Source organism: Psittacula echo (genome assembly GCF_963264785.1).
Source record: "Psittacula echo genome assembly, chromosome: 12".
Taxonomy (NCBI): domain Eukaryota; kingdom Metazoa; phylum Chordata; class Aves; order Psittaciformes; family Psittacidae; genus Psittacula; species Psittacula echo.
The window spans coordinates 13997069-14022650 of record NC_137747.1 but is presented as its reverse complement, the minus strand read 5'-3'; the positions used below and the strand labels follow the sequence as shown (position 1 = coordinate 14022650).

The window sequence follows — 25582 nt, the reverse complement described above, 5'->3', positions numbered from 1 at the left end:
GAATTGTTTTGCCCATTCCCTGGTCACGTTCATGACACTTCTGACATCTCACTTTCAACCACATTCCCTAATAAAACTAAGCTCATGAGCTCAGTGCCAGTATTTACATCCAGAGCTACAAAAGGACATTCTTGTTCTGAGAAACCCAATTGTCACCTCACCACAGATGGTGGATGTAGCTATACATACACATCTTCAGCTGAACTTGACCAGGTTTCACACCCAGAAACATGTAACTGAAGCTCACATCCACATCCTGTTAAAGCCAAGCAGACAGCAAAAGATATTTGAGTATTGACAACTTCCCTCCCTTTCCTTTCCTGTCTTCTCTGCAAACGACTGACAAATCTTGCCAGCAGCCATTTATCAACTGGAGAAAACTCGGTTTTACCATTTATATTCAGCCAAGAGGAGGTTGAGCAGCAGCCCAGGGAGGGGATTCTCCTCCCCATCTGCTGTGCTCTGGGGAGACCCCTCCTGCAGCCCTGATCCAGCTCTGGGGCAGCAGCACAAGAGGGATGTGGAACTGTTGGAGTGAGTGCAGAGGAGGCCATGGAGATGCTGCGAGGGCTGGAGCAGCTCTGCTCTGGAGCCAGGCTGAGAGAGCTGGGCTGGGGCAGCCTGGACAAGAGAAGGCTCCTGAAGGGGAGACCTGAGAGCAGCTCCAGTGCCTAAAGGGGCTGCAGGAAACCTGGAGAGGGGCTTGGGACAAGGGCCTGTAGGGACAGGCCAAGGGGAATGGCTTGAACCTGCCAGAGGGGAGACTGAGCTGAGCTCTTAGGCAGAAGCTCTTCCCTGTGAGGGTGCTGAGGCGCTGGCCCAGGGTGCCCAGAGAAGCTGTGGCTGCCCCATCCCTGGCAGTGTTCAAGGCCAGGTTGGACACAGGGGCTTGGAGCAAGCTGCTCTAGTGGAAGGGGTCCCTGCCCGTGGCAGGGGGTGGAACTTCCAACTGAAACCATTCTCTGATTCAATGATGACGATGAAGAGGCCCCCAGAAAGAAATAAGAATGCAGCGCAGTGCTGTTACAAGCAACAGCTCAGACAGTACACATCCAGCTCCTTCAAGACTTATCAGTCACTGCCTGAGACATCAGAGTCTACACGCTGGATGTTCACAAGCATTTTAAACAACAGAAGGTGCTGATCAGTAAAAGCTATTAACTGCCACTGCTACAAACTCTGAATAATCAGAAATTCTCTTGGGCAGGGCTTGAATTCTGTTCCTATTAGTTTAAGGATGAAGGTGAAGCTCCAGGCTCCATCTGCACGTGATCCAGAGGAAGGTGCACTAAGGCTTTTATACTTTAAGCTGTAAACAGTAACAAAAAGTACGTACCGGTGAACAGCTCAGTCTGCGTTTTTAATTCCCAAATATCTTGCAATTGCCATTCCAGAATCCCTAAGCAGTTGATAAACATAAGATTACAAAGCAACACTAAGATCTATCAGAACCTCATACATATGGATAAGAACATAAAGACACTGCAGGACACATTTCAAGATGGAAAAGCCAATGCACAAAGAAAAATAGACCATTTTTTGTTACACAAAGAAAAACAGACCATCTTTTTTACACAAAGGAAAACACACCATCAACACAAACTACTAAACACTTAGGACTTCTTTTGCAAATGTACATATAGTATCACGCCATGGCAATCTGTGCAGACACTAACACGCATTTTTGCACAGCAGGCTGCACACACACAAAGCTTTACTTTGGTCAAGATTGTACAGAACCAACAGGCAGAAAAAATGTATTCAACACAAGTTCTGACTGCAAACAACAAACCTCATTGATTCTGGTCTGACAGATAACACATACACACAAGAACTCTGGCTACCGTCACGATGTGCTGAAAATCATTTAGGTTATAGCAAAGTCAATGCAATAACAGCAAAACTGCACTTTAAGTTTCCAAGCAGAGCGTGCTCAGGCCTAGGACTGCCCCTTGTGCTGGGTGCATGGAGCACTGTGGATGTGGCACAGGAGCTCTTCTCCCTCCGAGACCCAATGCAGCAGATGGAGCCATTTGCTCCTGCCCCACAATACTGCTGGGGTTGAACGGAGGGTGCCAGGGAAGACAAGTGCTCCCCTGCCTCCTGGAACCTGCTGCTTTGTCTGCTGACAAATTCTTCCTCAAAGCACACACCAGAAAGCCCAGGGCAGTGGAGCATTTGCATGTGTCTGCAAACATAGCTAACGCCAAAAACTCATCCCCAGCGCAACTGCGCTTGGAGGTACGGCTCCAACCATCCTGGCTGACAAAATCACAGTTATGGGAGATACACCGAGATGTTACCGTTTTCATACTAAAATAGAGACTTAAGTGATGTTTCCACCTCGTTTTAACCAAAACTATTGGTCATTCTGTGATGTTCCTGAAGTAAACTGCTTACTGTGTCTTAGTCTCTTAGTGGTCATATTTCAGGGGTAGGCGATTAGATTTCTATTTGGCTTTGTGTCAAGGAGAGCAAATCTGGACACAGCACAATAATTAAGCATTCTGAATTGCTATTATGGCCTTGACATTTAAACATATCAGTTCTCTATTAAAAAAAGACTGTTACAGCTGGTTCCAACTTTCTTTGTTTTTCTCCACTACCTGTTTTTAATAGGATTCAAGTTCACAACCTGTGTGTCTCCTCCTCCATCACTGTACACAGTGTCCTGCAGCACTTCACATACTTCAGTTTAAGATCATTACAGGCTAAGAACAATGGATTTTAAAGATGGTGAAGGTCATGCCATACATCTAAATTGCCACTGACTTTATCCCTCTCAAAACAAGCCTTTAGGCATGGCAAATCCAGGTTCAAGTGTTAGGAAGCACTTACAGCAATTTCAGGGACAAGCTATATCCCATGTGATTTCCAGTGGGAGTTCACAGCAGAATACACTCCAGGTGAATCCTTGCTCTCAGAGGATATCACAGGAGCCTGCAAATATCTCTTGATGAAAGCAGCTTTACCTTGCATTGCTGCTACCACCACATCTCAGCCAGGCTGTGCCTCTTAAGCAGAGGCTGTTTGTGTCCAGTGTGCTTTTTTTCCCCCTGCCAGCTGGAACAAGCCATGTAGAATTTGGGAGGTACAGCATGGACAGTTTATTTCCCAAGACATCTCATACTGGGTAGTTTCAACCTACTGCTTTGCAGCATGATAATGAGCAAACCTACAATGGAGTCTATGTCTTGAAATTACTTGTGTGATGTTCCCAGGATTTGTTAAGTGCTGTTCATGAGGATTTGCAACTCAAACCTCAATGTAACCATGTAAACCTGACTCAAAGAGAACTCCATTGGCTTGCACAGAACTTGGGTCACACCACATTTACATTCACATAATTTATACACAATAAATTATAGAATTTACACACAATAAATTATAGAATCCCAGCCTGGTTTGACCTTAAAGATCATCCAGTTCCAATCCCTCCCATGGCCAGGGACACCTTCCACTAGAGCAGGTTCTGCATCCAACACAGAGATTTGCACTAACAGTAAATGAAATGAGTAGACCAGATGGGGCAAGGCCAGATATTTAGGGCTTGCCCTCATCAGTGCTATCTCACTACTGACAAGGGGGTCCCATTCAAATCTATCAAACAGTAACATTTTATCTGAAATAACACATTTTGCATACATCATATTTATTCTGCCTCAGGGTTACATCAGTGGACTTGCACCCTTGTGCTGTACTGCTGAGTTGCATGTGGAAATGTGCTGAAGCTAGGAGCAGCAACCTACCCAAAGCAGCAGCTACTTGGAGCTCTTGGAGAAAGAGAACTGAACTCCAAACTGCCTTACCCTATTTTCCGCAGTGATTCCCAGTTTGAAATGCTCAGTCAAGTCCAGAAGCCCAAAACCAAACTTCCTTAGAAGTGATAAATGCTCTCAATTCTAATAAGGTTCTGTTGCCTCCTGCTCTGTAGTGCTGGCCTCCACAGGACTGCTCAGGGTCATGGCCTGCTACTCTACTAAACAGCAGTCATGTTGAATTCACCAGAAAAGAAGAGGCTAATGAATCCTGCTCCATGCGCTAATGCACCACAGCCCTGCCTGCTCAGCAAAACTAACATTAGCCCATTAGAGATTTTTCTTTCAGAGTGGTAACATGAAATTCTGCAAGGTGATGGAAAACTGTGGTTTGGGATATTGTTCCCCCCGTGATTATTTTTCACACCACTCTGCAGAGCTTTAAGTACATGATAAAAGTTCACACTTAGCCCAGACTCTGCATTAGCTATTCTCTCCTGTGGATGCTTGCTGCAAGGGATATAAACCCATGTCTCTTTCTTTTCTTTTATGACAGGAATTTCTTTCTTATGGTAATCTTTTATTAGCTTTCATTCTCAGTTGTCCACTTTGATTTAAGGTACATCTTTCCCCTAGACTGACAAGGCAGCATGAAGCAGGCATATCAAAGCTAAAGAGTTATTTACTTGAAAAATGCCAGCTTTGAAGATCCTTTTTTTCCTTTAAATGGAGTCTTTCAAAGTCCAGTGTCTGCAACTTCCCATTGAGTAAAATGACCGTACTCCTCATAGAGCTGCTCTTCCCTAGTCTGTGATCCATCTGGTAGCTCAGGCGATTTATAAAGGCTGCATAATAGAGTTCACACAAAATGCCATTCCCTCACAGTTAAGAACACACAGTTCATGAACAGGGCAGAGAGAAGTATTTGCATGCACCTCTGCAGCAGTTGATGCAGTGTGGCCCTTCTCATTCCTAACACCTTGGGAGAACAACTGCCTTTGTTCTGGCTGAAGTAGGAACCATAATGCCCTACCAGGATGACCATAAAGTCCTGTTTTCTTCTCCTGCTCTCCTTAACCTGACTACAAATCCTCAGGTTCCTGGTTTAGTCTGCAGCCTCCTCACCCTTCATCCCCCCTCCAACACACACTAATAGCTGGGACTGCAACATTAAAAGTCAAGAATGAGGGAGTCTGGACTCCTGGTCAGAGGAGTGAGCTTTCTGAGTGAGAGGAACAGTAAATTAAAGAGTCCTGTTAACGGAGGAGAAAATAACATGTCATATATGCCTCTAAAGGCCATGACATCGATCATAGAATAATTCAGGTAGGAGGAGACATTTGCAAGTGATCACGTCCAACTCCTACCAAAGCACAGGTAGCTTCAAGGTTACATTAAACTTGGAAATTTGAACGGATCCATTTCTTCTGGTCCTCTCACTACACAGCTCCAAGACGATTTGGATCTGCCCTCTTTATTACAACCGTTATTTAGCCTCATTTCCCTTAGGACCTTACATACCTTATGGTCACTGCAGCCAAAGCTGCCACTAACCTCCAGAGTCCCAAACTTCATAGAATCCCAGCCTGGTTTGTGTTGGAAGGGACCTTAAAGCTCCTCCAGCTCCAACCCCTGCCACGGGCAGGGACCCCTTCCACTGGAGCAGCTTGCTCCAAGCCCCTGTGTCCAACCTGGCCTTGAGCACTGCCAGGGATGGGGCAGCCACAGCTTCTCTGGGCACCCTGGGCCAGCGCCTCAGCACCCTCACAGGGAAGAGCTTCTTTATATCCAACCTAAAACTTCCCTGTTTCAGTTTGAACCCATTACCCCTTGTCCTGTCATTATAGTTCATGATGAAGAGTCCCTCTCCAGCCTAACAGATCCAACTGAGAATCAACTTCTGGCTCACCCAGCACCTGCAACCTAAAATTACTCTTGCTGCACTCCCAATCCCTTTTGGATTCCTTGCATGCTGCCATGCTGCCCTTCCAGCAGATGCTGGAGTGATTCATTTCCTGCATGCAAACGGCATTTCCAAGAAGCTCCAGGAACCCAAAGGCTTCCTGAAGAGCCCACAAATAGCTCCACATCTGCCAGTCCACAGCTCAATGTCATCACTAGGGTGTGCAGCCAGTTAGAGAGGGACATTCCTCCACATTAAACAATGTTAGCACAAAGATTCAGTACACTCTTTTCTTTCACGAGCCTGGAAACTTTTCTGGGAAAAGCAGGCCTTTATTTTAATTCCTCAAGAAACAAGAATACCCAAGTTGAACATATGCTGCTCATGATCTTGGAAAAGGGGGAATCTCTCAACACCCTCCTCATTCCTTGATGTCAAGAGAGCTTGCCAGGTTCTCCCTGTTCCCATTCACACCAGAGCTGTATTTTTTACATATATATATTTTTAGAGCTGATACTGACTACGTGAAGTTTTGACAGCCTTGACAGCATCATGTGTCTTCCAAAGCTTTCCAGCACAAGCAAGGAAAAATAAAGAAAGAAAATGAAGCATTATTTCCTGACTCACTAAGGGGCAATTTATATACAGGTCTGCACAGTGCTTTGGTTAACTCATCAGAATTTTACACTGAAACAAAGCTCATGCGGCTCTGACCTTCTGGTCTCCAAAAAGCAGGGATGATTCTGGCATCCCTGTTGACAGCTCTCCCTTAAAAACTGAGAATTGCCTTGCAATAGAATTCAAAAGTATACCAGGAAGAAGTTCTTTGCTGTGAGGGTGCTGAGGCGCTGGCACAGGGTGCCCAGAGAAGCTGTGGCTGCCCCATCCCTGGCAGTGTTCAAGGCCAGGTTGGACACAGGGGCTTGGAGCAAGCTGCTCTAGTGGAAGGTGTCCCTGCCCGTGGCAGGGGTTGGAGCTGGAGGAGCTTTAAGGTCCCTTCCAACACAAACCAGGCTGCGATTCTATGACTTGCAAACCAGCAATACAGGTGCTTTTGCAAGGCCTACATCCACAACAGAAAAACAAACCACATCCATCACCAGCAAGCCTCAGCAGATAGCTGTAATCTCGGCTTTCCTCACCCTGCTTCTGAATTCTCATCCTTAACATACACTTAACCCTTGTCCTCACTGAAAGCTGTGAGCTCTTATATGATACTGCAGGAAAACCACAGGGATCCTCATCTCAGGGTGAAAAAACACCTTTCTCATCCTTTTGAAAAGCTAGAGGGTGCAACGGGAATGGTCTGACAGGGCTCCCAGCCTGCCGGTGGTACCATGCTGCCTGAGACAGCAGCAGCAGTGCTGGCTCACGACTGTTCGTGACCCCCATGAAATACAGCAGCTCCATCCCACTCCAAAACTAGCAAATGCATCATCCCAGCTGCTGGCACAATATTACCCCCGCGGCTGTCTGAACTGAAGCAGCTTCACAGGCATAGGAATGTATCAGCTGTAGTCCCTTTCCTACATGAGGAATCTAGTTTACAATGCCTGAAAAACTTCCTTATCTGGGTAAAAAAGGAAATAGTTGTTAATGGCTACTGAGTTCCTGCAGATATGTACTAAATCCATTATTAACCTAGTATCCTGTGTGCATACTCTACTGTACGGAGTGTGTAGGTAACCATCAGGAAAGGATATCACAGATCTTTCATGACTCACTGTGTTCAACAGCAGCACCTCACTTCAATGAATAACACACAATAATGACTACACCAATATAATAATTAGTTCTTTGCTTCCCATCTCGCTGCCTCTGCATAACCACAGAAGTCAGATCTATGCATTCTTTTGACAATTACCATTTCTTTCCCTCTATTTAGAAACAAACGTAATTACTTCAACTGGAGAAGACAGAATTACTCCTGCAGCAGAGTCAAAACATCCATCAACACTCATTTTCTGTAATTATTTCACAAGCAGCTCTGTCTAGCATCTTTCTCCAATGAAAGGAGTTTTCAAAAGGCCTTTGGCTACTTAATGAGCAGCACACAATTACAGGCACAACTGAAGAACAAAATACAGGAGAAAAGGAGGATCTCACCCTTCATTTAACCTTCTTTTTTAGCATCTGCCTTTAAGCACAAAGTAACTTCAGAGAACAAGATGAACCTCCTCCTACCCGCACTGTTCTACTGTACATGACAGGCAGCAAAAGTTGCCAACAGCCTCTTTCAGGACAGGGAAGTGTCATGCTAGGATATAAATAAATACTGTCTATCTCTGTGTTTCACATCCTAGTGCTTTATTACCACAGCATCTTGAAAAGAATGCTGTGATTAAGCTTACATTTCCAAATTATTACTTATTAGGGTCTTTGTCTAGGCACAAACCCCATACACAGCTCCCCTATTCCAGGTGAATTAGCACATCATACACTGCTCACACTTAAACTGGTTGCAGAGTTGCACAGAACAAGTAAAAGCAAGCGTGGAACAGACTCAATATTAAGAAGAGATGAGAGTACATCACTGGTTAAAAGCCAGTGGTATGAGCAAATAGCACCTGAATCTAGAAGAAAAGCCCCCCAGATGCTTTTGCTTGGATTAACTAGAGCTTGGCCTCTTCTGCACTCCAAGGAACAGTGGAAGCTGAAGATGAGAGGAACAGAAAAGACAGCAAGAGGAGACAGGCTGCTCTGGACAGGCAGACTGCTCCTCTCATCACTCTTAAGCCAAAATAAAATGTGACATGAGTATGACAAGAGGCTATTCCCCTTCCACAAGCTTCCCAAAGAAAAGAGGCACAGAGAGTCCTACATATTATTATTGCCTCCACACTCCCACACGATTCCATCACCCTGCTGACACCCAAAGCCTGACAACTCCTGCCACCAGCTTTTATGAATTAAAACAGAGCTATTTTAAATTCAAATCAGGTGGCACACCTCCGAAGTCATTTTTATACTTGGCTGCACTTCTAAGACAAACTTTGAGCCTCCTCACTTCCCAAATAGGGGCTTTTAGGGCATGGATCAGCAAACAGCACACTCTGGCTCCTCACACCATCCACCTACTGATGCCACAGGAATCGGTACCACAGAACAATGTATTAAACCAAAGGACTGAGGATCCAAAATACGTCCAACCTGAAGACAGACAAGTACCAAGAAATTGCCTTAGCAGCGCAAACCTCAAGTAGGTAGAAAGCAAAGAAGTAGCTTCAGGTTTAAGTAGTTGTAAACTTAGTTCATAGTGAGATTAGCATCAATTTGGCAGGGGGAAGAATTAAACTTCTAAAGATAAACCTGTAGAATCACAGACAATTTGTAAAATGGTGTCAAACAGTTTGCCATAAATTTAAGGGGTATTCAGTGCATTGAACAAGTGTAAGATCTCCAATCCAGATACCTAAGCAGAACAGGAATTGGGATGTTTCAAGAACTGAAGATGAATTTTAATGACTTTAGAGAAAATTGAGAAGGCAAATTGCCTTTCAAATCTTCTTCCACAGCAGTTAATGCTTCAAACTGCCACCTACTACACAAGACGAAACCTCATTTTGTCTCATCTTGGGATGGCAGAACCAGAAACTAAGAAGCCAGGTGAGAAGCTGTGCTGCATTTTAAGTGGGGTAGTTACTGTTTGGGACAGGAGTCAGACTGAAACCCACATGGCGCCACAGATTTATTTCTTTTCTTTTTAGAACCTAAGCCAGGTTCATGTCCCTGAAACTGCTTTTCCTACCACATGCAGGGATAGGAAGGAAGGTACTTGGTTTTCTAATTAGGCTTTAGTCTGTTTAGTATTTAGTGTGAATGAAGGCCACAGCCTGCTGACCCGCATGAGTTACACCTAAAGAGCAAGGAAAAGGACTCTGATTTCAATAAAGCACTATGCAAAGGGCTAAATACTCACTGAATGGGCTACAGACCAGAAAAAATCAATCAATAAATAGAAGCAACAAGGCAATAAAACACCTGATCAGATCCTGGCACTGAAGGACTGGGACAGTTATTGGATGCCTGCTCTTATCTTTCCTATTATAGGGACACTCAGCTGTCCCCTCCTGCCTGTCGAACTGTTCTTCATGTCACTGAGCCCTCGGGAAGGAACCTCTGCAGTCACAGCAAGCCAAGGTGGGCTGCTGAGCCCTGAGCAGCGCCGGCCCCATTCACATCTTCTGGTCCTGGGCTCAGTACTCAGCTTGGTACCATCTGCTCTTCAGCCACAGGCCCCCATCACCATCTCTCTTCTGCCAGTGTGACACTGCCACAAGGTGCCCAGAGAAGCTGTGGCTGCCCCATCCCTGGCAGTGTTCAAGGCCAGGTTGGACACGGGGGCTTGGAGCAAGCTGCTCCAGTGGAAGGGGTCCCTGCCTGTAGCAGGGGTTGGAACTGGATGAGCTTTAGGGTCCCTTCCAACACAAACCAGTCTGACTCAGCCATCACTGATTACCACAGGCAAGGCTTGCTGCAGCTGCCTCAACAGGGTGTTTCAATAACAAACTAGTCCCCTATGGAAGATTTACCAACTGGAAATGCAATGTATCACTGAGCATCTACAGTCAAAAGAAGTGAAAAGTGTGTCCCAGAGAGCAGTGCTAGTTATGGCAAACACTGAAGCCAACACGTTCTCACCCTCTCTGTTTCCAAATGTGCCATAATATTTACTACTACAATATCTTTCCCCATCAACCCTTTAACTATCTCCTATGGAGTCTAATTATAATGAAGCATTGTAACATACAATCAACACTTGCACACTATCGATAGATACTTGCAGACGTTATTATAAAGAAAATAGCTCCTCAGCACTGATTAACATAGAAGTCTTAACAAATCTTCTGTATTTTCCCTGTTTTATGTTAACCTCAACATTTTGAGGCTAGGAAAGTTTCACTGCTTCTCCTCCACTGTAATTACTTCACTGACATTTCGCTCTTGAAAAAACAGTGCTTAGAGTTGGGCAATAATTAGGAGCATCTTCTTTCATCTGCTACTTGAGGCACACTGAAAACAACATCCATCTTCAGATTTCTTTTGCAGGTTTAGACAGGGTCTAAATAAATATTTATACTATGTCTAAAAAAATTTAGCAGTGATTATGTAAGGAAGAAGCAGGTAGGAGAAAGGTCCCTGAAGTGAACTGCAGCATCTGGGGCTTGGACCTTCTGCTCCTCTCACAAAGGGAGTTGTATCTCTGCTTGTTTATGTATGCATACAGGGATGGAAAAGGGACAAAGTACATTCCTCGAGTTGCCAAATTTGAATGCAATGACATAACAGTGATTGTTTTTACATTTTATGCCTCTTTCTGTGTTGATCAGTATCAGGACACAGGAGCCCCACATAAAGATCAGGTTCCTCCAGCATAAACACACAAGGTGACAGATTCTGCCGAGCACTTACCTAGGTCTGTACACACACACTGAATAGGCATCAGCTTCTCTATACAATAAACAGCAGAAACAAAACGTCCCCAACTTATGTTATTATAAAGAACACATTATATGGTATCAAATAATGAGATCTTCCCCAAAGCTGCTTCTAAGCAAGTGATACTGCTGAGGCAGTTAGTTACCTTGTGTTTTACTCAGAGGTTATTTCCTGCTCCCTACAAACACACAACTTTGTAAGTTTAGTTCTTCAGGCAATTTGCCCCCCAGTAATGAAGTTGTATCTAAGGAATGTTATAAGGCTTGAATTACTCTTTGAAAATGCCTTGTATACATCACCATGAAAGTTTCTAAGAAGATTAATTATAACCCAAAGGTCTGACACACACAACACAATCTGCAGGATGAAATGAACCTATTCCGTAATGCCTCATCCTCCCAGGACAACACTGGAATCTGAAGGCAGCAGGACTCACTACCCACGTAAGGCACTGCAAACATGCACTCGAGAGCTGAGAGCTGGCACAGCACTTAAAGGAAACCGACATCTGAGACTGTGCTTTGAGGCAGGAGAAGCCAAGCTCTTACCCCACAAGCACAAAGTATCACCGCAGCTCTGCAATTCAAATACATCCTTTCCACTGCAAGAGAGAGAGATAATAAAATACAAAGCAAATAAAGGAAACAGAAGATATGATATTGTAAAAGGTGAACAGTACTCAACCCAGCACTGCTACAGCCACAGTGAGCTCAACAACATTCCAGACATCCACTGCTCCTCCCCTCTACATTGAATGGTGTGGATTAATACCAAAATAGCTTTGTATTAAACAAACCAACCCCAAAACACCACCATACACCCCCAAAATGGTGCAAAACAATGAGATGGCTGCCAAGAAGCTGTGCTGTTCTGAAGCTTCCTTCAAAGCTGCCCTTACCAGTGTCTCTAGTACAGTACATCTTGACACCCATATGTTGACTGAGCAATGGGAGGACATGTGGAGCTCTGCAGCTCACACGGCCTGGCAGGGTTCCTGGGGCTCCCACGTTCTCCAAGCAGACAACATACTACACAGAGTGAGGAGGCTCCCTGGATACTCCAGGATAGTATTTTAGTGTCAGCACAGCTAAAATTATAGCAAGCTATGTAATTTGGTGGGTGCCTTTGTAAGAAATGCAGAACGCTCAAAGGACTCGTTTGAGCTGATTGTCACCAGTAGAGGCCACAGTGCCACAGATTTCCAGCAGCAGCAAAGATGTCCCTGGTGCTCCACGGGGGTCTCCAGAACAGGCACCAGATCTTCTGCCATCTCGCCTCCAGCACAGCAAAAGGAATCAGTGTGGGCATGGAGGAAATCTGCTTTCTCAGCAACTTTTTGAGGCTGGAGAACAGCGCTTCAAGGCAGGTTTGCAGCCAAGCACAAAGCTCTGGCTCTGCATCCCACCATCTGTTGACTCTCTTGGGGCTGGACATGAGGAAGCAGATCCAATAAAGGCTGTTTTAGCAACCTGCCCCTACCTTACTCTCCTTATTCACAGAACTAGACATGCACCCACCACACAACTAGAGTGAACGCTCATTTTCCTCTGCCAAGTCATCCCAGGGAAAGCTGTCTGCCACTGCAGAAGGGTTTTCCACCTTGAGGTGAGGTGATGGAGCAGAGAGGAGGGGTGCAGACAGCAGCCTGGAAGCAGGGGGCCAGTGCCTGCAGTTTTGCATGGAGAATTAATGAGTGATTTGTGACTGTCACATACTCACAAAAGGGTAAGCAAAAGAAAGGTTTAAAAATAAAGAAAAAACAGACCAACGGTGCTGTAACTCTCATAAATATCATAAAAGCAAAGCAAAAAGGATTTTTAAGGATAGACCTGTCAACACAATCTGGGAATCACTCAGCTTTGCTGCCCAGAATATGACCACGTCGTCGTTATCACTGTGCTCTGAATACACAACAAGGCAACCTGCAGTGGTGTGAAGGGTGCCCAGAGCGTTTCATACTGTCTCCATGCACCCAGGAGGGAACAGATGGAGTGCTGGAGGCCACAGTTTGCTATTTCCTGACTCCTTTAAGGAAGACAAATCTAAAGAAAATGCTGCAGGTGATATGGCAGTAGTACCCCAGTCCTTAACCCTGGGGATGAGCTAAAGTAGGATTTGTTTCATAAAGTCTTTAAGGTGTTTGAGTTTAAAAGCATTCCTATCAGTCAACACATTCAAGCACATGATCAGAGGCAATGGCACTCCTTGATTCCTGTGCTAATCTCTACACAGCGTGGCAAGTTTCTTACAGGAGATTCCTGCATGGTGTTTACGAAGTCTGTAACTCAGGCAGCAATTTAAGCACATCCTGCTTTTTTCACCTAACCTCTAGAGGACAACCTGGGTTTCGAGTTATTTACCTGCAACGGGACATACATGGTCAGCAGACAAATGTGTATGTCTGGGTTAAGAGAGGAACTGTTACCATGTGCTGACAACTGGAAAGGTATAAGCGATCCAATTCAAAGCAGTCAAATGGATAAACCTGACTGTGCCAAGCGGATGGTCAACTGAGGACAGGTGCTGCAGCAAGAGAAATACATCACCGAGAGGAACAGCTCTTACAGGCACCGAGGGTTAGAGATTTTAGTCACGTAGAAGGAAACCTGGACCCTGGTTTCTGGGAAACAGCAGGAGAAAACATCACTTGAAAAGAGCTGAGTTAGCTGAAACAGCCTCACAAAGAATCATAGAGTAGTTAGGGTTGGAAAGGACCTTAAGATCATCCAGTTCCAACCCCCCTGCCATGGGCAGGGACACCTCACACTAAACCATGGCACCCAAGGCTCTGTCCAACCTGGCCTTGAACACTGCCAGGGATGGAGCATTCACAACCTCCCTGGGCAACCCATTCCAGTGCCTCACCACCCTCTCAGTAAAGAATTTCTTCCTTAATTGCAAACTCTGGTTAAAAAGGAGGCAGAGACCGGGGAGCCAAAAATATGTATGGATGTCTAAATCTTCATGCTCTTTACAGCAGCAATCAGATAGGATTGCATTTATAAAACTCTCTCATGTGCATTCTGAATGATGAGCTGTTCCCAACACAAACGCTACAGCCCCCGAGTTCCCCCAGCTGAGCACCGAGAGATCACACACTGCAGATGGCAGTGTTGAGGGCAGCGGGGAATCAACATCAGGTACCGGGGCAGTTGGACCACAAGCCGGGTTCTGCTCTGTGTGACTGCACTGAGCACCTGCCCCACGGCTGCAGGACCTGCTTGCTTCCCTGAACCAGGGATGTATCAGGATCAGGGGAAGAGCTGGGCTGTTATTTTGGCTTGAAAAACTGATCCACAATTCTAGATCTCAGAGGCAAGTGCAGAAACCTCTGGTGCCTCCTCCCCAATGGGCTGTACAGCATCATATCACTCTGACATTATTCTTCCTAATGCTCATACAAGAAAAGATTATAGTATTTCTGTAAGATGAATAGCATAGTGCTCCATAATCCCTTCTATTTCCCTAATTTAAACTGTGATTTCATAAGCACTTCTGTACAGATGAACACCGCCAGATCTGAAATGAGGTAATCATGGACATACAGCAGCAACCACAAAGAAATGCTGGATTATTTGCAAGGTCTTTTTTCATACCATGAATGAGGGAAGTGCATTGGAAAAAAGCAAACCTCAATGCCCATTCTTTAAACTACTGGCTTTAAATTCCCAGAAGGAAGACTGAGATGAGCTCTTAGGCAGAAGCTCTTCCCTGTGAGGGTGCTGAGGCGCTGGCACAGGGTGCCCAGAGAAGCTGTGGCTGCCCCATCCCTGGCAGTGCTCAAGGCCAGGTTGGACACAGGGGCTTGGAGCAAGCTGCTCCAGTGGAAGGTGTCCCTGCCTGTGGCAGGGGTTGGAGCTGGATGAGCTTTAAGGTCCCAACACAAACCAGGCTGGGATTCTGTGATAAACAGCACTTCTATTTAAAATATCTCAGTGTTATACTGCCAAGGGGCACCCCTGTGACAGAGGAAAGGTAGGAGTAATGAGCTGTTGATCCTCATGCCTTCAGCACACAGGTACAGGTACACTACAGCCTACAGAGGGCTTTAACAGGGTAATATGTATTACTTTTAGCATAGGCTATCACAATCAGATTTGGAGATGACTTCTTGGTACAAGCAAGAGCATCTTCTAAACTGAGACATACACTGACACAAGTAAGGGTAGACAAACTGTCACTCACAGGAAGGAACCAAGTCTGACCCCCTGGGAGCACTGACAATGACCTGCGAGCCCCCGTCCCCCTACAATGCCAGCAGTGTGGGAGCCCTGGAGGATTCCAGAGCAATTCCTGATCGGCTGCAGCATCATGTACCACTATTGTATGAAGCACTGTTTGCACAGAGCGCAATTCCAACTCTTTTACACTGAGATATTTGCTTCTGTGTGAAAATAAGTAAATATTTGCAGCGCTCTGCCAGCTGGATCAGGGAAAGCTAAAAACTGCCTTTCCTAGAGAGTAGAAGGCTGGCAGAAGGTGCCTATCTGGAGTTCACATGCACAATGCTAACTGAAAGCAACAACTATTGAAAACAGCTTCAGAACATAAAGCTTCAGAACACCAGAAGTAGACACAAACCTCATTTTCACTCTGCAGGTCTTATGTTGGGTATTGCAACGCTCATCTTTCAACTTGGTGGTTCCTGGTGTCTTTAGAAGAGTAAGACAAAGTGAGAATCAAAAGCACTGAGATTTCACAAAGGGAAGCCTTGCAACTGAAACTAGTACAAGTGCATGGTTGAGTGTCTTCCAAGAAGAAAATATGATGTGTTGATGTGACGGGCACCAGTTTTACAAGAAACTTAACACTGCTCACCCAAAACCCCATCACCACAAAGCAAATCACAGGATGCAACACACTATGAGGTGATTTCTATACATTCAAAGTTGCAACAAGCAACGCTTCACAATAGGAATTAATCCACTGTATGTGTTGGACAACAACTCAAAGACTTTTTGGGTCCCTTCCAGCAGCAAAAGGACCAGCTTTGTCCCAGGTGGCACACCACAGTTTTAATTACGTAGGAAAGAATAAAGCATCCCAGTTGCAGACTTGCTTTCAGGCACACTTTCCTTCGTAATGGGATTCTTTCTAACCGGGAAAAAGAACCCTGTGGATCTTTTCACAGAGGAATGTGTTATGAATGTAATAAACATTACAGCAAAGGGACCGATGGAACAGTAGGTTAACAAATAACCCATCTGAGTGGAATAAAACCAGCTGGGAAGGACTGGGGTTTACATGTACATACAGTAGTTCATACCAAAGATTGCCTTTGGTGTAATATCCCTTCTCTTAAATCTGGCATCCCATTCCTCTGCCTCCCCCCCATCTCTCTTAAAAAAAGACAACTTAATGCCAACAGTTATCTTCCTATTAAAACCATTATTAAATTAATTTATCACTTGCAGGCTTTATCTTCAAAGTGCCAGACTTCTTCCTGATACCAAATCTAATCTTTCAAGCTCACCAGAGATTTTCATCAAACTTCCTTAACTGACAACTCCAACTTCTGGAGGTTTGGATCTATCTGCAAGACCCACTTCCCTCGTGCTCCTTTCTGGGTCTCTGGTAAATGCTACAAAACCTTTCGCAGTGCCGCAGGGAGGAAACGGTGATGTTCAGGCTTTCAGCTTATGTTACCTTGTGAGTCGTGGTCTTGCTCTAAGCCCCCTCCCAGTGGCTCTAAAACCCCTCCCAATCTCTGCAACAAGATTTTACTTTAATAATTTGAAGGATTATTGGCAGCTAAAATGAGGATTTGTGGATATTGAGTGAAATCCATTGTCACAGCAGCTGTCAGTCTGATTTTGATGCTCAGGCCTGTGTGCCTCTCCAGCAATGGTTGAGTACTTTGATATGGTCACAGTTATGCTCGACTCAAATGCTGCTTCTAAAGTCATAAAATATTTCACTGCTTCAAATTTTCAGAAAACATAGCTTAAAAAGCAAGTGAAGAAGAAAGAAAAAGCTTTTTGGCTTATGAACTAAAGAGCAAACACAAGCTAAAAGGAGTTGAAAGCATTTCCCTTTTTTATCCCTCACTGCACTCACTGGAATAGCAAATAATTAAGATGACTGAGCCCATGAATCCCTCTCCAACCCCATGGCCATGGCAATACCAGGATCCCAATCCAGGGCCTGTGGAGATTGGGGAGTCCTTACTTCTCCACTGTCATGAGAACTGAGAAACAAATGAAGCCCTGCATCAACCAAAGAGAATGAGATATATCCCACTCCCTCTTTGGTTTGACCTGTTCAGATACTGTAATGTAACTGAAACAAGGTCAGGTTGGAGGGGGCTTGGAGCAAGCTGCTCTAGTGGAAGGTGTCCCTGCCTATGGGAGGGGGCTGGAACTGGATGATCTTAAGGTCCCTTCCAACCCAAACTGTTCTGTGAGCCTAAAATGAGAAATGCCCATGGACAGAACGGGCGGTTAAACAAATAAAATTCCATTACCAAGCTCAGGCAGTGTGAAAGTGCAACTCCTGCAGACACATACACACCGTTACCAAAGGAGTTGTGCTCTTACACTCTCCTACTCTATCTGCTTGTTCTGCAGCAGTATGACTTAAGATACCAACATTCCATCCCCTTATCCAGAGCTGTGCAACACCTCTGCTCCTCTGGGTAAGTTGGCACACATTAAACAACAAGTAATGTTCATCTCGAAAGTTCAGCATCCACTTGTGGAAAATAAAAGGGTGATTTATTTTACTGATGGTAAAATGTAAAACAACTAAACACATAAGGAACAAAGATATTCCTAAATGTCCCACAAATATTTCAGGTTAAAAGCCATTAACATAAGGTGAAAAGTGTAGTGTGATCTTCCATTTTGCCCCCTGCCTTGCTTTTGCGTTATATGTTAGAGCTTCCAAGAAAGCCAAATAACATGTGGCTTAGTCCTTGAAAGGTTTAAAATTGGAAACTTTGACTGGATAAACTCTAAACATCTCTTATTATTTGAGTGGTTTTTAATGCAGACTTGTGTACATTAAAAACTCATTTAAGGATAAAAGGCATTTATGTTTCAGCGATCTTTGGAAAGGCAAAAAGAGGAACATAAGCAGGAAGCAGTGAGCAACGTTTGCCCCAGGACAAAGAAGGGATCATGACTACGGAAATCCATAGAGCTTAATAAATGCTTTGCAGGACTGGGCCTGTCATTTCACTCCCAGGGTGAGTTCTGGTGTATCTTACCCAGAGAAGGGAAGCAGACACCTGCCTCTGGTGGCTCCTCAGTGGAAGCTCAAAGCAGGAACACACAGAGAGCATTATGCCATCCAGTGCTCTCCCACTAACGGGGCTTTTCACACTCCTATAAAGCAACATCTGGAGACGGTCGTCTCATCACATCTCAAAACTAACAGAAGCAGTAATAATATGGTTATACGGGATGACATTTTATGAAAGATGCCACTTAACTGAAGACTAACAGACACCATGCAATTTAAATGAATTGCTTTTAGCAGGGTACTGAGTGACAATCAAGAAGAAACGTCTGGCCCATTTGGGCAAATTGTGGAGCAGAGTCTGAATGGATGGAAAATGCTGACTCGGGTAAAGCAGTGCCAGCTCTGCACAAGCTAAGGACATCATCCTATGAAGTCCCATTTGTAGGACCAGACTAGAGATACCCTTAAATTGAGGGTGCTGAAATGAAGCTGCATAAGCAAAGAGGAAAGAAGCTATTAACACATCGAATATCTGCTTATTGTGCTTTCCTCCTCCTATGGGTTCTTTAAGCGAGCTGAAAAAGAGAATCACACAATTATCTTAACACAGACAAGAAAATTTGTGTTGTGCACAAAGATAAGAACTCAGTTCCCTGATTACCCCGGGCTGCCTTGGTGAGGCAGAAGCTGACGTAAATTTGATGCAGATTCTCTGAGTATCATTTATGTCCAGGCTCCGGTTCCAAAGATCAGATCATAGACTCACTGAGTGGTTTGGGCTGGAAGGGACCTTAAAGCTCACCCAGTTCCAAACCCCTGCTATGGGCAGGGACACCTTCCACAAGACCAGGTTGCTCCAAGCCCCGTCCATCTTGGCTGGGATACATTAGATATCTAATCTAGGATTTATATTAGACATTAGGAAGCTCTTCCCTGTGAGGGTGCTGAGGCACTGGCACAGGGTGCCCAGAGAAGCTGTGGCTGCCCCATCCCTGGCAGTGTTCAAGGCCAGGTTGGACACAGGGGCTTGGAGCAAGCTGCTCCAGTGGAAGGGGTCCCTGCCCGTGGCAGGGGCTGGAGCTGGATGAACTTTAAGTTCTCTTCAACCCCAAATCAATCCATGATCATTAGTAAGAACTGCTCTTGGCATGGAAGCCTCATGCCTTTATGACCTTACTGCCCAGCCTGTCCAATCAGAAAACCAGGCTATAGTCAAACCACATTCTAGAAATACATTAATTCAAACAGTAACAGCACTAAGCAGAACCAGTGCGATGTGGAAATGAATAAGTACACTTCATCCTAACAAATAAAAATAAAAACCATTGCTGGCTAACAAACTGCCTTTGCAGATAAAAAGTAAATCCCTAGAATTTAAATCCACCATGAGCAAAATCCCTCTGGAAGAAAAAAATCCAGACCAAAGCATTATTATGACTGCCTTTATATTCATAACTGTATTTATGCAGACTAAGATAAGAGCAATCAATCCACATACCTCAGGACGAAAAGCCCATCTTCTGCACGGATCAGGATAAAGAAGACTCCTCACCACATGTTCCATGGTTAAAGGCACCAGGGGACATGCGTTGCTGGCCTTAGGAATTTTCAGGCATTGGTCACTGCTAGAAACAAGTATCAAATTTCTGGCACTGATATGCTCCAGCAGTATATCCCAGCCTCTTCTCTTCACCCTGCTGCTTCCTAACACATGGAATTTAGTGCGTGAACTTTGGATGCATGAGGGCCTCACGCCAAACGAAGTATCTTGTCAGCTCCAAGGATCTGTCTGGCTTTTCTGGAGTTCTGTATTCAGCCAGTCACCCAAAGTGCACAAGCACTTCCCCTTTCACCATTCAATTACCTTCCCTTCTCCTCCCAAATTCCTTCTGTTCCATATAGGTCATACCTTCTGTTATATCACAAACATAGCTCAGAAAGACATCTTTTGCCTGGAGCACCCCTATCACGCAACAACCTGCACCTCTGCAACTTGAAGAGAAACTTGAAGTACACTTTGTTTCCTACAGAGCTCTGTAGTTCACTTGTCTGTATTGTTTCAAGAGGTCTGAAGGGACATGTTGTGGGCTGAACAGAAGCTGAGACCTGGCAGAGCTCACAGCCACAGGATGCCAGTCATCCAGAAGTACTACACCTTCTCTTCCACCTGCCTTTTCTCTCCGTGTTTAAAGCGTGGATGCTGTCCTTCTGCTCCCTCAAAAACAAACTGAGGAGGGGGAAAGAATAAACAGAAGTCAAGATACATTTATTATCTATTTAATCAACCTGGCAGGGAAAACCATCATCTTGCATTGAAAGGGAGACTTCAGCTATGAGGATGTGATGCAGATGAAGCCCCTATCTTTCAGCAACACAATCGGGCTGTTCCCAAGCACAAACTGGGGATCAAGAATCAAAAGGAAAGAATATTTTTATAACTCTACTCTTATCTCTGTAGCTGTCATGCCACAGGCTACTGAGGTGGAATAAGAACATCAAGCTAAGCAGACAAAGTCACTGAAATGGGTACTGGTCCTATAGGCTTCACAGGATCCACATTCCAAAAGGCAGGCACAAAATGATGCCATATCCTCAGCAGCGCACCTGCAGGGTACGGCTCTTGGGAACAGCTGCTATCAAGAGAACAGCAGCAGCATTTCATTGTGCTACGTGAGCCTTTGTTCCAGGAAATTTAGAACAGAGCAAAACCCAACACAAGCACAACCTGCACGGGAGAGGCTTGTCTTACCATCGCTGAGAGAAGAAAGGCCCTCACAGCACTAAGCAACACAGGAAACAAGAAACCCAGGTTAGGTTTTCCTTCACTGCTAATATTCTAGAGAAGTATTAGCCAACAGTAGCAAACTTGCTAAAAAAGTATCTGTTCCCACCACTTTAACATTTACAGTTATAAAAACAGTGGAGCCAAAAGTAAATATTAACTAAACTAATATTAACAGGGAAGTGATGCATGTTTCAGGACAAGGCTTAGCCTAACTCCCAAGTTAAATTAGGCTGTAAATGAGTGATTGCAGTAATACCTCCACATCAGTTGTACAGAACTCTTTCAAACCCTCCACACGCCATTTGTGCAGTGCTTTGACTCACAGATCAGCCTTTTTCAGGGTGCTCAGTTTTTCTTTGTAAGCTTGAAAACCAGTACAAAATGAAGGCAGTGCAGCACTCTCAATTTTACTTTCCAACATTGCCATGTAAATGTTTCCTATTTAATGAGAGTTATCACCTTGAAATGAAATCAGAAAGAAGCATTTATGAACCTGTTGTAACAACTTATGCTAACTCAGCGCACAATGAAGTTGTTGGTTGTTCAGTTTGAGCATTTCACAGCAGCACACAGCTCCCTCCTTTTTCTAACATCTGTAACAGATCAATAGACCAAACCATTTCTATAAGACATGTGGCCTTAAACTGAAGAAACAAAAAGGCAAAAGCTGCTTCCCAGTTCTAAACTTCACAAGATTTCATGGAAACAAAGTACCTTTAACAATAAGGAAGAGGTTTTCCAACTCCCTTGCAATACTGTATCAAACACTGAATGTACAGACCATTTGCATTTATATCAGCTACTTTATCCCGACTGACTGTAAGAGGAGTATTGAATTCAGCCACACTGCTCAAGAGTCATTTTTATTTCTCCAGGGCAACAACAAAAATTGAGTATTGATCTTGACAACTGCTCTTTTCTCCAGGAGCTAAATCACATCCTCCTGCTGAATTACCCAGTCTCCAGCAGCTTATCTGAAGAGATGGGCTGCATGAGAACCATGTGAAGTTTTTCACATGAGGACAAACCTCCCATTGTGATAAGCATGTCCAATGAAGAATTACTGACTGGGGGGGCAAATTATGGTGTTTCTCAGGACTTTTTCTCCCCTCCCATTCCTTACCAAGCAATTCTCCTGTCAGACTGGAAAGCTTCCTGCTTCCAACCCTCAAGGTCACAAAACCCTACCCGTCTTCACAGCATCACAGACTGGTTTGGATTGGAAGAGACCTTAAAACTCATCCAGTTCCAACCCCTGCCACGGGCAGGGACCCCTTCCACTGGAGCAGCTTGCTCCAAGCCCCTGTGTCCAACCTGGCCTTGAACACTGCCAGGGATGGGGCAGCCACAGCTTCTCTGGGCACCCTGGGCCAGCGCCTCAGCACCCTCACAATCAACCAAAGCACAAAAGATCACTCATTTCCAAGGGCAGGGTTTGCCATGTTTTCTGGCCATTAGCTTTTCTTGGATGGAGCCAAACTGGGACTTAATTTTCAGTATCATCTCTAAAGATCAAATAGAAATGAAGTCTTGTAATGCCATCCTGTAGAAACCAAAAACATCACCAGTGGGTAAGACATACCCAGGCACATACTGGTTATAGAAATTTAGATAAGATATTATCCAGTTTAATAAAACTTCTTTGTGCTCAGAGCGAGACTTTTCATAATTAGTTTTTATGGGGTTTATATAATGAAAAACTTTTTGAAGTCCATGAAATCAACTTCCATTCATTCTGATCAACAACCAGAAAATAACGAATGATTGTGATATGAGCTACATCACGGTACAATGACTTTGTAAGCTCATGCTCTGCGTTCTGGTCATGTTTTTGCTCTGATGCAAGCTTGAGAGTCAAGAAACTCACAGCAGACAACTACAACTCTGTAAGCAAGCTTCTGATGCTTGATTTGAAGTGGAAGTAAAACATGGTCCTTCCCAAATCCTCTTCTGATTTAGAGATTAAAATAAAAATGAAAAAGGATCTCATTGCAAGGTGAGGCTATGCCAGCAGCTACTCACTAGCACATGAGTATCCAATGCCTATGTGAAAAGACACCAATAAGATTGTTTAGTAAAAGGGACATTGACTTCTCACTGTTGGAAGGTTGCAGACACCTTCCACTTATAGTTACACTGATTTCTTGCAATTTAATCATAGACTCACAGCCTGGTTTGGGTTGGGACCTTAAAGCTCATCCAGCTCCAACCCCTGCCACGGGCAGGGACACCTTCCACTGGAGCAGCTTGCTCCAAGCCCCTGTGTCCAACCTGGCCTTGAACACTGCCAGGGATGGGGCAGCCACAGCTTCTCTGGGCACCCTGTGCCAGTGCCTCAGCACCCTCACAGGGAAGAAAGTGTTTCTTTAAATATGTAACTGCTTCTTCACCAGTTTAGGTGATATTCTCCTACCATTACTTCTGCAGCCGATTTTGTTCTCTCTCATTAGAGGCTCTAATAAACACAGTGCCAACACTAAATAGTCCAGTCAAATAGGACAACTCCAGTCATCTACTGACTGCAGACAGATGTGCAGCAGTTTGGTACTTGCCTCTTGCTAAGAAAAAATAATGACAAAGAAAGAAAGCAAAATTTCACTTGAAAAAAGCAGCATCACTCATCTCTCACCTATTTAAAACCCCTTCCTTTTCACTGATGTCATTAGGTGCTCTAAGAAAAATGAAGTAAGCAGTGCTCTCTTCTTGGTTCAGTGCATTATTTAGTATCTTTACCATGGAAGTTTTGTGTAATTATCCCCAAAATCGGGTATTTTGAGGGAGTTCCACAACATAAGGAAATTGGAATAATGAGTTGCATTTTCCTGCCCATCGTACCAGCTGGCATTTTGCAGAAGCTGCACATCTTCAGATATTGGGTAAGTCTCTCCCTTTCTTCAAATCCATTTTTAGGATCAAGATCATTACAATTTCTCCATCCCATAGAACCTAAATGCCATCACCATCAATCTCCACAAGCTCTGTATGACAACTACCATTAACAGAATGACCTTCTCCAGGTAGATTTTCATTAGTAAATTAGGACAGAAAACAGTGAGTGGCTCAGCTCAGCCAAGTGGAACAGATTATCCACAGCATCCTTCATGATGTCCATCGATACCTGTGCTGAGCAATTGGGGATCCAGTACAAGAAATCATTCAGCACAAAGCCAACAGCCTTTCTGTTGTTTTATTTTTACCCCTGCAGTAAGTTAAAGCATGCTTTCTTCAAAGGTAATGCAGACCAGTTTGGCTGCTGCAGAGTGTGTCTGCAGAGGCCCAGCACATGAACCACGCCAGCTCAGCACATCCTATTTCCATCTGCAAATGCCTGGCCTGCAGTTATTTCTGCTGAGGGTTAGAGAATGTGACCACACTAGAGAAGGAGACAGCCAAAGACGAGCACCAGAGCATGCGCCCATTTCCCAAACAGGCCAGGACATCACCCACGTCACTTCATGCTTTCCAGCTAGCTGCAGAAAAGCCTCCAAACATCTGTGTTCTGCCAATGGACAGACGCTGAACATAGCAAACAACTCCACACCACATCCTCAAGCTCGGATTTATGGTTTTTGCCAATTCTTCTAAAGATGCACTAAATGTTCACTGTATATAACCTGTATAGTAAAGGAAAGGCAGTAAGGATGTACCCCCCCCCCGCCCCACAATGCACACAACCTGCCCGGCTTCTTCTCTTGGTAGAGGAAGAGGATGCTGCTGGGGATGCTCAGGCTGGGACAGTGGGTGAGGAAGGCTAACACTGCACTGCTCAATCCCATCCCAGGAAGGATTTGGCTGTTCTTGAAGTATTCCTCCCACTTCAGCCTTCCTATTTGGTCGGAAAGAGTAACTAGGGCCAGAATGCTTTTATGTAAGCTTTGCATTACTTCAATCCACTTGCTGCAAAGCACTAACTTGTGGGGAGGAAGGCTTTAGAAGGAAGAGAGCAGCCTGTTAATCTGTCCTTTGTTCACAGCACAGTGAGGACGCTGCAAACATTACAGAAATGCAAACCTTGAGAAGACAGCTGTGTGGTAGGAAGAAGCGCTGGACAGAAAACTGCCTTGTTCATCCTCTTTCAAATCACAGAGCTTGATTTCCTTTAATGGCTGATAATTAATGTATGAAACCATATATTTAGCCATTATATGTGAAACACGAGGAACATGATCCCTTGGTTTTTCCTAGGAAGGCCAATATGGCTTAGAAAGAGGAGAGACTTCCTGTCTCTGGAGCAAAATCAATCTGTTACAATATGAAAGGGAAGATACTGCACAGCATTTGAACAGGTTTCTTTGTCAGGAGTGAGGAGAGGAATCACTTCCATCAAACGGAATACAAGAAACTAAATGCTTCCCACTTCACCACACTGCACTCATGAATAGACAGCACTATTAGTTAAGAACCAAAGCTGAACTATTACCCAAGAACAACATACATTTTTTTATGCATTTACAGGGTGAAGATTTTCCATCAGACCAGTCTGACAGAAGAACAATTTGCCTACTGGAGAACTGG

General features: G+C 44.5%; 1 protein-coding gene across 1 annotated transcript in view; it reads right to left on the bottom strand.

The window, feature by feature from the left end:
• Positions 1-25582, bottom strand: part of PTPRT (protein tyrosine phosphatase receptor type T) — a gene marked incomplete at both ends in the record, with an annotated part of 457941 nt that overhangs the window by 194425 nt on the left and 237934 nt on the right. The window lies entirely within an intron of this gene.